The 12,843-nt window shown below is 45.0% G+C and overlaps 1 long non-coding RNA gene across 1 annotated transcript; it reads right to left on the reverse strand.

Annotated features, from left to right (window-relative positions):
- Nucleotides 1-420: 420 nt before the first annotated feature.
- LOC309528897 lies at nt 421-12,228 on the reverse strand. The gene is made up of 2 exons (XR_014217969.1): nt 11,778-12,228; nt 421-492 (listed from the first exon to the last, which is right to left on the reverse strand). It is a non-coding gene; the product is annotated as an uncharacterized lncRNA (long non-coding RNA).
- Nucleotides 12,229-12,843: the final 615 nt, after the last annotated feature.

Consider the following 12,843-nt stretch of genomic DNA (forward strand, 5'->3'; position numbering starts at 1 on the left):
GCCTTCCTAAGAAAGAATCTCTTTGCACCACCAACGTTAATTATGACAAATCAGTTTCTTTTTAAATTACGGCAGCGTTTTCAGAGGGAAGGTGACTGAGTGTGAGATGGATATCATCTTAAGCTTGCAAAGCAACATTTGGGATGTTAAGATCCTCCAGTTATTCACACTGCACAATATCTCTCTGGTGTGTGAGTCATAAAGTGCTTGGTATCGCCCTCCCCCTTTTCTTTTTTTGGGGGGTTGGGTGGGGTAGCTGTTTCCTCTTTCACCTGTAAGCCACATCAAAGAAGGATCTCGCCTGAAAGCTCTCTCCTGTGGATTCTGGAGACAGTTCACGCTCATGGGAATGCAAGGCAATGCTGCTGGAAGCAGAGAGAGAAGCCTTGAGACAGCAGGGCAAGTGAATCACGATTCCTGTCAGTTTCTATAAATTTATATCTTACTCACATTCTTCCCATTCAAAGATGTGTCAGGCTTGAGAGTTAATACCTGTGTAAAAAAAGAAAAGAAGCAAATTGTTCATGAAGGAGCCCAATACCTTTTGGTAAAGGTAAAGGGGACCCCTGACCATTAGGTCCAGTCACGGACGACTCTGGGATTGCGCCGCTCATCTCGCTTTATTGGCCGAGGGAGCCGGCGTACAGCTTCCGGGTCATGTGGCCAGCATGACTAAGCTGCTTCTGGCGAACCAGAGCAGCACACGGAAACGGTGTTTACCTTCCCGCTGGAGTGGTACCTATTTATCTACTTGCGCTTCGACGTGTTTTCAAACTGCTAGGTTGGCAGGAGCAGGGACTGAGCAGCCGGAGCTCACCCCGTCGCGGGGATTCAAACCGCTGACCTTCTTATTTGCTCTGTGGTTTAACCCACAGCGCCACCCGCGTCCCAATACCTTTTGGTACCTGCGGCCAACCACAAAATGGTGCCCCTTCCCCTCCACCAGGGAGGAAGAGGGGAGTGAAGATCTACATTTGGTACAAGTGAGGCAGAAATAAAGATCAACACTGGGAATAGAGCGTGGGAGGAGACCATCAGTGCCACTGTGGGCTGCTACAGCAGTGGATGATGTGTTCTTTGGAGGCAGATCTGCTGCCTTTATAGATCCTGCCCCCTGAGACAGACGCCTCACCTTGCTTTGATTGCAGCGGGAAGACATTGAAGATGCTGTGTTCCCACTGAAGCACATACACTCGCTTTCCTTTTTCCTTTTTTGAGTCTACACCTTTTGGTGCTTTGAAAGTACCGTATTTTTTGCTCTATAAGACTCACTTTTTCCCTCCTAAAAAGTAAGGGGAAATGTTGGTGCGTCTTATGGAGCGAATGCAGGCTGCGCAGCTATCCCAGAAGCCAGAACAGCAAGAGGGATTGCTGCTTTCACTGCGTAGCGATCCCTCTTGCTGTTCTAGCTTCTGAGATTCAGAATATTTTTTTTTCTTGTTTTCCTCCTCCAAAAACTAGGTGCGTCTTGTGGTCTGGTGCGTCTTATAGAGCGAAAAATATGGTTATTGATGAAGGTGCTCTCAGAAAGCCAGTGCCCTTGAGAACAGAGGTGGGCAGAAAGCAGATCAGGACCTATCATTGGATCTCTGGGTGATATGCAGTAGAACAGCAACCATCCCAATTGTCTTGGCAATAGCTTGACTAAAATGTTCCCTGCCCCCCACCCCACTCACACAAGTTAGACTGCTGAATCAATGCAAGCCTGGTGGAAAACCAGAAATGCGTTTTCATCTTGAGCTGAGCATGCGGTCAGAAGCACCCTGTCTTTCATTTTTTTGTGCATGGCCACCCTACTGAACCACTATTTTGCACCTGACCATAACTGGTGGACCTGAGGCTTCTAGGAAAATAAAAATTAAGTAGATCCCACATGCTGAAATTGTGCCTGCATCTCCTGTAGAAAATGTTGAATGGTAGCCACAACAGAGGGCCTTCTCGGTAGTGGCGCCCGCCCTGTGGAACGCCCTCCCGTCAGATGTGAAGGAAATAAGCAGCTATTTTCTTTTTAAAAGACATCTGAAGGCAGCCCTGTTTAGGGAAGTTTTTAATATTTAATGCTGTATTGTTTTTAACACTTGATTGGAAGCCGCCCAGAGTGGCTGGGGAAACTCAGCCAGATGGGCGGGGTATAAATAAATTATTATTATTATTATTATTATTATTATTATTATTATTATTATTATTATTATTATTTTCGTGCAGCAATAAGCTGTGCCGGTTTACTTTTTCATAACAGGAGAATGCAAGGCATCAAACTGGTGGATTTTACTTGCTTGATCTGCTGACTGATGGCTGCTTGAGAAGTAGATTGCTCTGGCTGTGATTGCCATGCTGTCATGTTTGGTGTATTGATTTCCCCCCCCCCCTGGAAGGATGTGAATAAATGCTTCTGGTGGCACCCTTCCTTACTACCCTTATACCACATGCTGGTTTGAAGGGAGACAGGGACTGACTGTCGTACAAATTCCCTGCTAGCAAGCTCAGTTTCTTCTGTCCCGGCATTGAAAAAGAGGAAACAACTGGTGATTTTTGCCTCCAGCTTCACTTGCTCGGAAGTTCGCTGAGGATTCTTCCAGAAAGCCGCCACCCCAAGCAAATTGTACCGAATGCGAAAGCAGGTGCACTGAGTCAGTGTTACTGACCCACATCAACCAGATAGGTCTGTGGTGAACCCTGTAACGATCACAGCTCATCTAAGCCGAGCAGCGCAAACAGCTCAGCTATTCTGGCTTCCCACCTGCCATCATCACTGCAAAACCTCATGCAAGGAACTCCCTCTTATATTCAGAGTTGGAGCACTGCTTATAGTCAAGAATGTGTTGTTTCAAAAAAGGCTGATTTTAAAGCCTGTGGGAGTTTCAGGAAGGGATAAGAATCTGACTTCCATAACTTCTTAGGAGTCAAATAAATGGATATGTGTCATATGTGTGTGTTGGGCACAACTTGGAGTGCCCAAATTTAGATGGACAAGACTCTTTAAAAAAATAATAATGGTGGTTTAAATACGAACACTGTTGTGAATAAATATATTTGTAACTACCAGCATAGCATTATTTGTACAATCCTAAGTAAATCTACCATGGAGTAAGTAGTGAGCTCAGTGGGATTTACTTTTGAGTCAACATGCTTAGGAATGTGCTGTAACAGTGCAAATCCAGGCACGTCTACTCTGGAGTAAGTTCCACTTCGTTCGAAAGGTCTTACTCTGAGGTACTTGGATGCAAACTAAGTGTGCTTAGTTTGGCACATCCTTCAAAATGATAAATATAGGACCGTTAATGCAGCTCTGTCTCTCATTTTCAAATATTCTGACCCCAATTTTGATTCCTATAAGTTGGATTAGATAGCTCCTGGTTGAATTTAGGGGGGTGGGGGGCCACCTGGGGCAAGGCAGTGCCTGTTGCAGGTCATCTACTCAACTTTCTTATTTATCATTTATAGACGTTTGTGTGCGGCCTCGTAAAGTGAAGGTGGCCTGCAACAAATAAGTATAAAAACTATTAAATACGAAACAAAACGCAAAGCAATGTAAATATGGCAAAACAGAACTCCCAGAGTTAAATATACAGTGGTACCTCAGGTTACATACGCTTCAGGTTACAGACTCCGCTAACCCAGAAATATTACCTCAGGTTAAGAACTTTGCTTCAGGATGAGAACAGAAATCGTGCTCCAGTGGTGCGGCGGCAGCGGGAGGCCCCATTAGCTAAAGTGGTGCTTCAGGTTAAGAACAGTTTCAGGTTAAGAACTGACCTCCGGAACGAATTAAGTACTTAACCCGAGGTACCACTGTAGAAGGAAAGGGCCTGCGTGAACTTCTCTGCCAATGGTGTTCCATAACTGGGTACCACTTTCAAACCCTAGTGGTTACCAGCTTCCCTTCATGTGGTTGAGGCATTTGAAACAGGACCTCTTTCAGGTAAACTACTCCCAATCCATTTGGGGCTTTAAAGGTTATATCCAGTACTTTATACTAAGCCTGGAAACTGACTAGGAGCCCATTCTGCTGATGAGAAAGAGACACAAGATAGTCAAGTCAACCACGCACTCAACAGCAGAAGTAACTAGCGCAAGCAGTTTGTGTGGCCTGTTGTGTGTCAAAGTCATCCGATAGGCTGCACATGCAATTAAAAAAACAATGGGCTTCACAGCTGAGCAAATGGAAAGGAGGCAATTAAGTTGCTCGTTGCATGGGATGCCATTTGGGCCAAGGCTGGCTCTGCGTTAATTGGAGTGGGAGAGTGTTGCTTTGGTTTGTTCTTCCATGTTATCAGACCCTAGTTCTTTTTAGGGTGCCCGGTCAACATGGTGCTCCTACTGTAGTGGCGGAGGGGTGGAGATCGCTATATTGTTTTTAATGTTCAGTTGGAAGCCCCCCAGAGTAGCTGGGAAAACCCAGCCAGATGGGCGGCCTATAAATAATAATTAATAATAATAATAATAATTACATTAGTACCCCAGGTTACATATGCTTCAGGTTACATATGCTTCAGGTTACAGATTCCACTAACCCAGAAATAGTACCTCGGGTTAAGAACTTTGTTTCAAGATGAGAACATAAATCATGCTCTGGCGGCGCAGCGGTAGCAGGAGGCCCCAGTAGCTAAAGTGGTGCTTCAGGTTAAGAACAGTTTCAGGTTAAGAACGGACCTCCGAAACGAATTAAGTACTTAACCTGAGGTACCACTGTATTATTATTAATATTATTATTATGATGACTTAATGCACATGTGTTAGTGCTGATCTCAGGGAGAGCAGACTCAATCGAGGACTACCATTGTTTTGCCTCTTCAAAACACTACGTGAACTATACCACAAGAGGAGACAATCCAGATGCCTAATTTCAGATGGCTCACATTTCTGTACTTCTAAAATAAAGCAGCAACTTCCTTCACCTTCCAAAAGGAATTCGGTTAAAACAATGGACGGAAACAGTTAGCTGTGGCCTAAAAGCACGCAGGTAGGTCTGATTGCTCAGATCCCAATCGACTCCCTGAAAGATATTATTATTTGTAATGATTTTAAATATTTCTGATCTGATAAAAGGAGGCGGCTTTGCTTTGAACAGGGATGATAAAAGGATGGAAGCAATGTTAACTCTTTCTGTAAATATTTTGAGTACATGCAGCACTTGATGTCCCATTAGCAGTTGGTGTTCCCCTTGTCTCCAGAGTTGTTTCATTATCTACCTATTTCCTTTAACATTAAACAGTGCAGAACTAATCCTAATGACTCAAACTTAAAGATGACTTTAAGTACTTAAAAGGATTTCCCTGCCAAGAAGCACATACCGGGTTCATTCTTTTGACGGCTACTTCGCATCTCTGTGCAAATGGAGAGGAAAAACATAATTAACCTGTTTAAACTTCAGGTGGAAAATGCTACTCTTTGCCTTGTTAACAGCTTGGTGGAAACTGTTAACAAGGCAGCACTAGTTCCAATAGTTTGCAGAGGATATATGCTCTTCACATCAATGTGACAGTTGTTTCTGTAGCAATATAATCTACCCGTTTTTGTGTTGGAGGGGGAGTGATCAATAACTTTGTTGGGATTCTTTGGAAGAGTGTTTAAAAGCCATGATTTTTGAGCCTGTCTCTTGCGCTTCCCAGCCATCATTTTCTTAGATGTGCATTCTGAATTAAATGGGCATAATTTTTACCTTGTTGCGTATAAAAAATAGTGTGTTGCTCACTACAAAATAGCAGCTGTAGGCCATGCTGCAGTGTAAGAGCTACATGAAAATTATAAACTATAAGGCACCCTGGGTTTTCAAATGTTTTGTAGTCATTCTTGTACTACCCTCCCCAGAGAGCTTGAAGGTAAATCTTAATTTTGTAATGGTAACTTGTAACAAAGCTACGTAACAAATCGGTGCGAGAGCAGGAATCGACATTGTGCTGTTGAATGACACTCTGTTGTCCATGTTTCACTAAAGTGTATTTTCATTGATTTGACTTTATGGTAAAACTTTCCTCTTCTGAGTGCCCTCATGCAATCTTGTACCATTAGCAGTAGGAACAGTAAACTTGGTTGCACTGCCAATCCTGATGTCACCTATGGTGTGAAGAAGGTGGGCATGCTTTGGGAGAAATGACCTGGTGGGCAAAACTGGGACCTGTGATGGGCCCAATTTAGCCCGTGGGTTGGAGGTTCTATACAATGTTGTAAGACATTCAGAAACTATGGCACTAGGTCAATCTGGCTTAGCATACTGTTACCAAAAGAAGTTGGTCAAATGCCTTTGAGAGTCCATAAGAAGGCCCATAGACCTCCCATGCTGTAATAATAATAATTTATTATTTATACCCCGCCCATCTGACTGGGTTTCCCCAGCCACTCTGGGTGGCTTCCAAAAGAATATTAAAATACAGTATTATGCCTCCTAGTAGAGCATGAGACTCTTAATCACAGGGTCATTGGGCAAAATATTCCTGCAATGCATTGAGTTGGGCTCTTCCAAATCAACAACTCAATGACTCGTAGAATCATAGAACTGTAGAGTTGGAAGGGACCCTGAGGATCATCTAATCCAGGCATAGGCAAACTTGGCCCTCCAGATGTTTTGGGACTACAACTCCCATCATCCCTAGCTAACAGGACCAGTGGTCAGGTATAATGGGAATTGTAGTTTCAAAACATCTGGAGGGCCCAGCTTGCCTATGCTTGATCTAGTTCAACCCCCTACAATATAGTAATCCTGCCTACAGCCGTCCTTGGTTGGGCTCGAACCACCAACCTTCTGGTTAACAGCCAGACACCCACCCTTTTAGCTATACTAATAATAATTGACACTATTTTTAATGTGCTTCCTCCTGTGTCTGTTGCTAATTGATACTTCAGGCCATCTCACACATTATTCTTCATTTTAAAGTATAATTTTTATGCATGTTGAAAAAACTCTGATGTATTTTTAAATGAATGGTGGTGTGCTGTTTCTTTTGCTACTGACACATGAATCAGGAAAGCAGAATTCCTGCTGGCCTTCTACACCAGGCTTTTGCAATAAAGAGGTATGTGCAATGCCATGCAGATGTTACAAAATAGGGTTGCCATATGTCCAAAATTATGGGACACAAGTGGCGCTGTGGGTTAAACCACAGAGCCTAGGACTTGCCGATCAGAAGGTCAGAGGTTCAAATCCTCGCCACGGGGTGAGCTCCTGTTGCTCGGTCCCAGCTCCTGCCAACCTAGCAGTTCGAAAGCATGTCAAAGTGCAAGTAGATAAATAGGAACTGCTCTGGCGGGAAGGTAAACAGTGTTTCCATGCGCTGCTCTGGTTTGCCAGAAGCGGCTTAGTCATGCTGGCCACATGACCCGGAAGCTGTACGCTGGCTCCCTCGGCTAGTAAAGCGAGATGAGCACCGCAACCCCAGAGTCGGCCATGACTGGGCCTAACGGTCAGGGGTCCCTTTACCTTTACCTGTGTCCAAAATTATAGGGACATACCCAGAATACTGCAGTCAGAAGCAGTGTCCAAGCAGAAATCGGCAAAATGTCCAGGAAAATCCGATGTTGGCAGTGTTGTTTTTGCCGACTTCCCTTAAAAATAGCTCAAAAATCTCTCTCTCTCTTTTTGCAATTTGACCGAAAACGCCCAACAACTTTGGGCAAAACTAATTCACTTTTGGAAATATGGCAACCCTATAAAATGCATGCCTAAGCAGAGAGCAATCAAATAGGAGAAATGACGATGCGATGTGAGCTTTTTGTGGAAGACAAATGCTTTCTTTCCAACAACAGGGTGGATAATTCATGCTTCGTCCTGATGATAGCCCTTTCACAAAGGCTGCATCCATTTCCCCATGACTGGGATAAACTGTGCTCTTGAGAGTGCCACTCTCAAGAGGCGCCTGCTACACCAATTGAAACAAGTTAATGAGTTTCTCTGATGTTAAATGCCGTTAACTGCTTTAAAACAATGGTGTTTCAGCACTTGGGGCAAGATTCATTTTAAAAGGACAAAATTGACTTTGAATGCCTGACAAATTCCTCCATTTGTTTAAACTCCTGGCATTTCAGGTATTTTCCTCCTTTCTTCACTTAAGCCCATTGGTCAAAAGTAACAAGGAATGATAAACTAGAATTATCAAAGGCAAGGAATCCCTAAAGGTAGTAACCGGTATGGATCAAAGCCGGAGAGGTGATAAGATCGCTGGATGTTCACTTCTCCAGTTTTATGGAAGCTAGGTGGGCTGGGTAGACAGGACTAGCAACTAATGCAAACCAAACGCAGACAGACCAGAGTTACTTTCTCTTAAAGTTTCTTCTCCCTTTTCGTCATTCAGTTCTTTTCTGCCGCTTGCGTTAAAAGAATCTGGTGGCAAGCAACTTCGCCTCCTCTTTCCCCCCTTTCACTCACACTGAAATATCTCTCTTCTATTTTGTAGGAAGACTCAATATTCCAATTTTCTGCAATGTTGACAAGAGACAACCTTGGTATATAATCATACATACGTGTTTTAAAAAATAAGTAGTAAAATTTAGTAAAAAAAAAAATCCCTTAAAGTTTTGCAGGTGTAAGGGTAGCTAAAGTGATGCCCTCCAGGTGCTATAAACTTTGATTCCCATCAAACTTTGACTCCCTGCTAACTTTGTCAATGGTCAGGAGCAAAGGGAATTGTGGCTAGATTGAAACAGAACAGTTCTATGCAGAGGCATAGCGTGGGGGGTGCAGGGGGGGCCGGCCGCACTGGGCGCAACATCTGGGGGTTAGGGTTAGGGGGCGCAAATCCATGGGTTAGGGGGCGCAAATCCACGGGTTAGGGGGCACAAATTACTTGCCTTGCCCCGGGTGCTGACAACCCACGCTACGCCACTGGTGCTATGAACCTGAACTGCAGCATTTTCTACAAGTGGAGAAGGCACTTTAGGTAAGACCCCTGCAGACCCTCCTTCTCACAACAATGCTCTCTCACGCACACTTTTTGCACTATCTGCTGCGTGTGATATTCTAGCGATGCATGCAGCCCTCTTATACAGAGCCTTTCCAATAGGTAAGGTAAAGGTAAAGGACCCCTGGATGGTTAAGTCCAGTCAAAGGCGACTATGGGGTTGCGGCGCTCATCTTGATTTCAGGCCAAGGGAGCCGACGTTTGTTCACAGACAGGTTTCCGGGTCATGTGGCCAGTAGGACTAAACCGCTACTGGCACATGGAGGACCGTGACAGAAGCCAGAGCGCACAGAAACACAGTTTACCTTCCCGCCACAGTGGTACCTATTTATTTACTTGTACTGGAATGCTTTCGAACTGCTAGGTTACCAGCAGCTGGGACAGAGCAACGGGAGCTCACCTTGTCATGGGAATTCGAACTGCCGACCTTCTGATCAGCAAGCCCAAGAGGCTCAGTGGTTTAGACCACAGCGCCACCCGTGTCCCTAAAGCCCTTCTGATAATAGTTTGCCGGCTAGCAGCAGAGGAGGCACCTGCCATTTGCTCCCCTTTCGATGCAATGATGAATTTAGCACAAGCTCTGTGAGATCTCTCCTCTGCGATAAAGTTACTCAGGTTAGAGGAACGTGTGATGGCTAATTTGGCCATCGGGTGCTTATTTCTCATTATCTCTTCTGCCAGGATGATCCTTTATCCGTTACATTCATTCCTGCGGAGAATGGGGTGGGGGTGTGATAAAGCAGATGGCTGAAGTCCGGAACAATGTCCAGACAGAACAATTATGATGACAGGAGGACAGTTCCACAAAGATGCCAAGTCCAGGACAATGCTTTGTCTGGAAAGGCTGATGATAGTCGTACAAAGCAATATTCCCCCGTGAACGACAGGAGAGAGTCCTGTAATTGGAAAGCAATCATCACCAAATGCCATCAATTATGGAGCAGCTTCCATAGCATAAGGGGGATTGATTAATCATGGGCCACGTAGATCCCGTGTCCAGCCTTAATCTTGACTCTTTGTACAGTCCCCTAATGACAGTTCTCGTTGTCAGGCATTGAAGTGGCTGAGGCTTTTGTACCCCTCGGTTCTTTCAGCAGTTTTGGCTTGTGAAATTACGCTGAATAATATGCTTATTCAGGCTTTTTATATCCGCACGCCTATTTTATTACCTATCCCAGTGCATACAAGGCCCGGATTGGCTTGCAACAGAACAAAGCTAAATTACACCTTTCATTACCTAAATATAGTATAATGACAGAGTGTCATTCAAGGGGTAGCGTTGAGTTGAGAAACCTCATGGCAGGCCAGGACAATGACAGAGGCTATTCAGCCGCACCTGAATCGCTGTAGTAGGTGCATCTTGAACAGTGAGAGAGGGGATTGGGGTTAATAGACAGGTCACAGTGTAAATTACAGTATCAAATTGAAATGGTGCAGCTGTAACACTGCCCTCGTCAAATGCCACTACATCCTTTTATCTTCCCTTTGGAGTTCTTTCCCCTTTTTTTAGAAAACAAACTCGGTGCTTTTGTGATGGTATTAGCCTTGATCATGTCTCCCGGTGTTGTGGAGAACCACCCCATACTTCCCAAGCGCTAGGTGTGTGATGTGGGCAAGGCCTAATAGTGGATGCTGCGGGCCGAGTCTCTATGGGTAGAATTAGTAGCTGAATGAAGACTGAGCAACCGCAGTGCAGGAAATTCCTCTCCAGTTGGATTTCCAAGGCGGGGGGGGGGAGGGAAGAGACATAGCTCAGTGGTAGAGCATCCGTCTTACATGCAGAAGATTCCAGGTTCAATCCCTGGGATCTCCAGGTAGAGCTGAGAGACAGCCCTTCTCTGCAACTCTAGACAGCCACTGCCAGCCAGTGGAGACAGTATTGAGAGAGCCAGTGTGGTGTAGTGGTTCAGAGTGGAGGACCTGTAATCTGGTGAACCGGGTTCGCTTCCCTGCTCCTCCACATGCAGCCGCTGGGTGACCTTGGGCTAGTCACACTTCTCTGAAGTCTCTCAGCCCCACTCACCTCACAGAGTGTTTGTTGTGGGGGAGGAAGGGAAAGGAGGATGTTAGCTGCTTTGAGACTCCTTAGGGTAGTGATAAAGCGGGATATCAAATCCAAACAACTACTGAGTGAGATGAACCAGTGGATTCAACTCCTTATTAAGGCAACTTCCTATGTTCCTATGTTATTTTCGGATTTATTTGATAGTGGTAATGCTAGTTTCTTTAGGTAGAGCTGGCAGCTGAGTCATGTTTGCAAACCCTCCAAGTGTCCCTATTTTCCAGGGACAGTCCCAGATTTACAGAAGCTGTCCCAGTTTCTTATTTGACCCTGGAATGTCCCACTTTTTCTTAAAGGTAAAGGTAAAGGTACCCCTGCCCTTACGGGCCAGTCGTGTCCAACTCTGGGGTTGCGCGCCCATCTCGCTTAAGAGGCCGGGGGCCAGCTCTGTCCGAAGACACTTCCGGGTCACGTGGCCAGCGTGACAAGCTGCATCTGGCGAGCCAGCGCAGCACACAGAAACGCCATTTACCTTCCCGCTAGTAAGCGGGCCCTATTTATCTACTTGCACCCGGGGGTGCTTTCGAACTGCTAGGTTGGCAGGCGCTGGGACCGAGCAGCGGGAGCGCACCCCGCCGCAGGGATTCAAACCGCCGACCTGACGATCGGCAAGTCCTAGGCGCTGAGGTTTTACCCACAGCGCCACCCGTGTCCCATCACTTTTCCTTAGGATGTCCCTATTTTCATCTGAGAAATGTTGGAGGGTATGTGTTTGCAAACTCTCTCCTTGATGCTGCTCAGGCCTTATCTGCAAGTGACTCTACAGCTCTTAAGTCTTCTAACAAAATTTCCTCTCTATAGATTATAACTCCTTTATAAACCTTGCTTTTCTTCCAAGATGTGACTGATCCTTTCTCTCCCACTCCTTCTTTTGACATGACTCCAACCACACATCTAGCTCTATTTTGTAATATTCAGCAGGATTTGCTTTGTGTTGCAATGTCATGCTGTTCTGTGTTTCCTTGTTCTCACTCTGTATCCCTGATTGCCAGTGACGCAACAATGCAGAAAGTTGTGACATCATGAAACTATGGATATTCTACAAGGCTTTCAAAAGGAAGGCGAGAGAAGAGCTTAGATGGTCTGTTGTGTCACATGTCATTTGAAGGCCTCCGAGACCACAGAAGACCTCAAACCCTTCACCTCTGTTGCTAAATAGTCATCACCAGTGTTTTGTCAGTGGGTGGTCTTAGTGGTATCTTTCTATCCCATATGGATGGGAGGGAGAGGAAACTAAGGACATCACACCAAGTATGAAGAAATAGAACAACAACAACAAAATGCCAAGGCAATGAGCTCTGTGTCCTCTGTTTCCCATATGGGTGAGCAGCAACACCTCTCTATCTCACTTTTAATTTCAGATAGTATACACTCTAAATGTGTGTGTCAACTGGTATAAACACAGACATCTGGTTGGCCATTATTTTTTTATTTTCTTTTTTATTAAAGATTTTCTTGATTTACAGAAGTATGTGTAATGCCTCTTGTCTTTTTTCCATGTAACATTTTTACAAATCAGTTTCATTTGTTGAGACATTAAGAAGAAAAGGGGTGGAGGGGGGGGAAGATGGGTGGGAGTGGGGTCGGGTGGCGATGTTTCTATTTCACTTAATATATGTGGGGTTTTGTGTCAGCGTTGCTCGTGCAGGTTCTCTGCTGTTCATTTGTGTTCCTTTGGTGGTGAGAGAGGTTGGGGTTGGCCTAGGGTGTGGTTGTTTGTTTGTGATTGGCTGCGGTGATCTTTGTTTTCGTGTGTGAGTGGGGTGAGTGGGTGTTTTGGATCAGGTTAGCCGTATTGATTTGTATGCTGTTGGTGGATTATTGTCATTGTCTTGTTGGGCTGTGTATGTGATAAAGGGGAGCCATACCGGGGTAAAGGCGTTTTCT

The sequence above is a fragment of the Podarcis vaucheri genome (assembly GCF_965113315.1).
Source record: "Podarcis vaucheri genome assembly, chromosome: 3".
NCBI lineage: Eukaryota > Metazoa > Chordata > Lepidosauria > Squamata > Lacertidae > Podarcis > Podarcis vaucheri.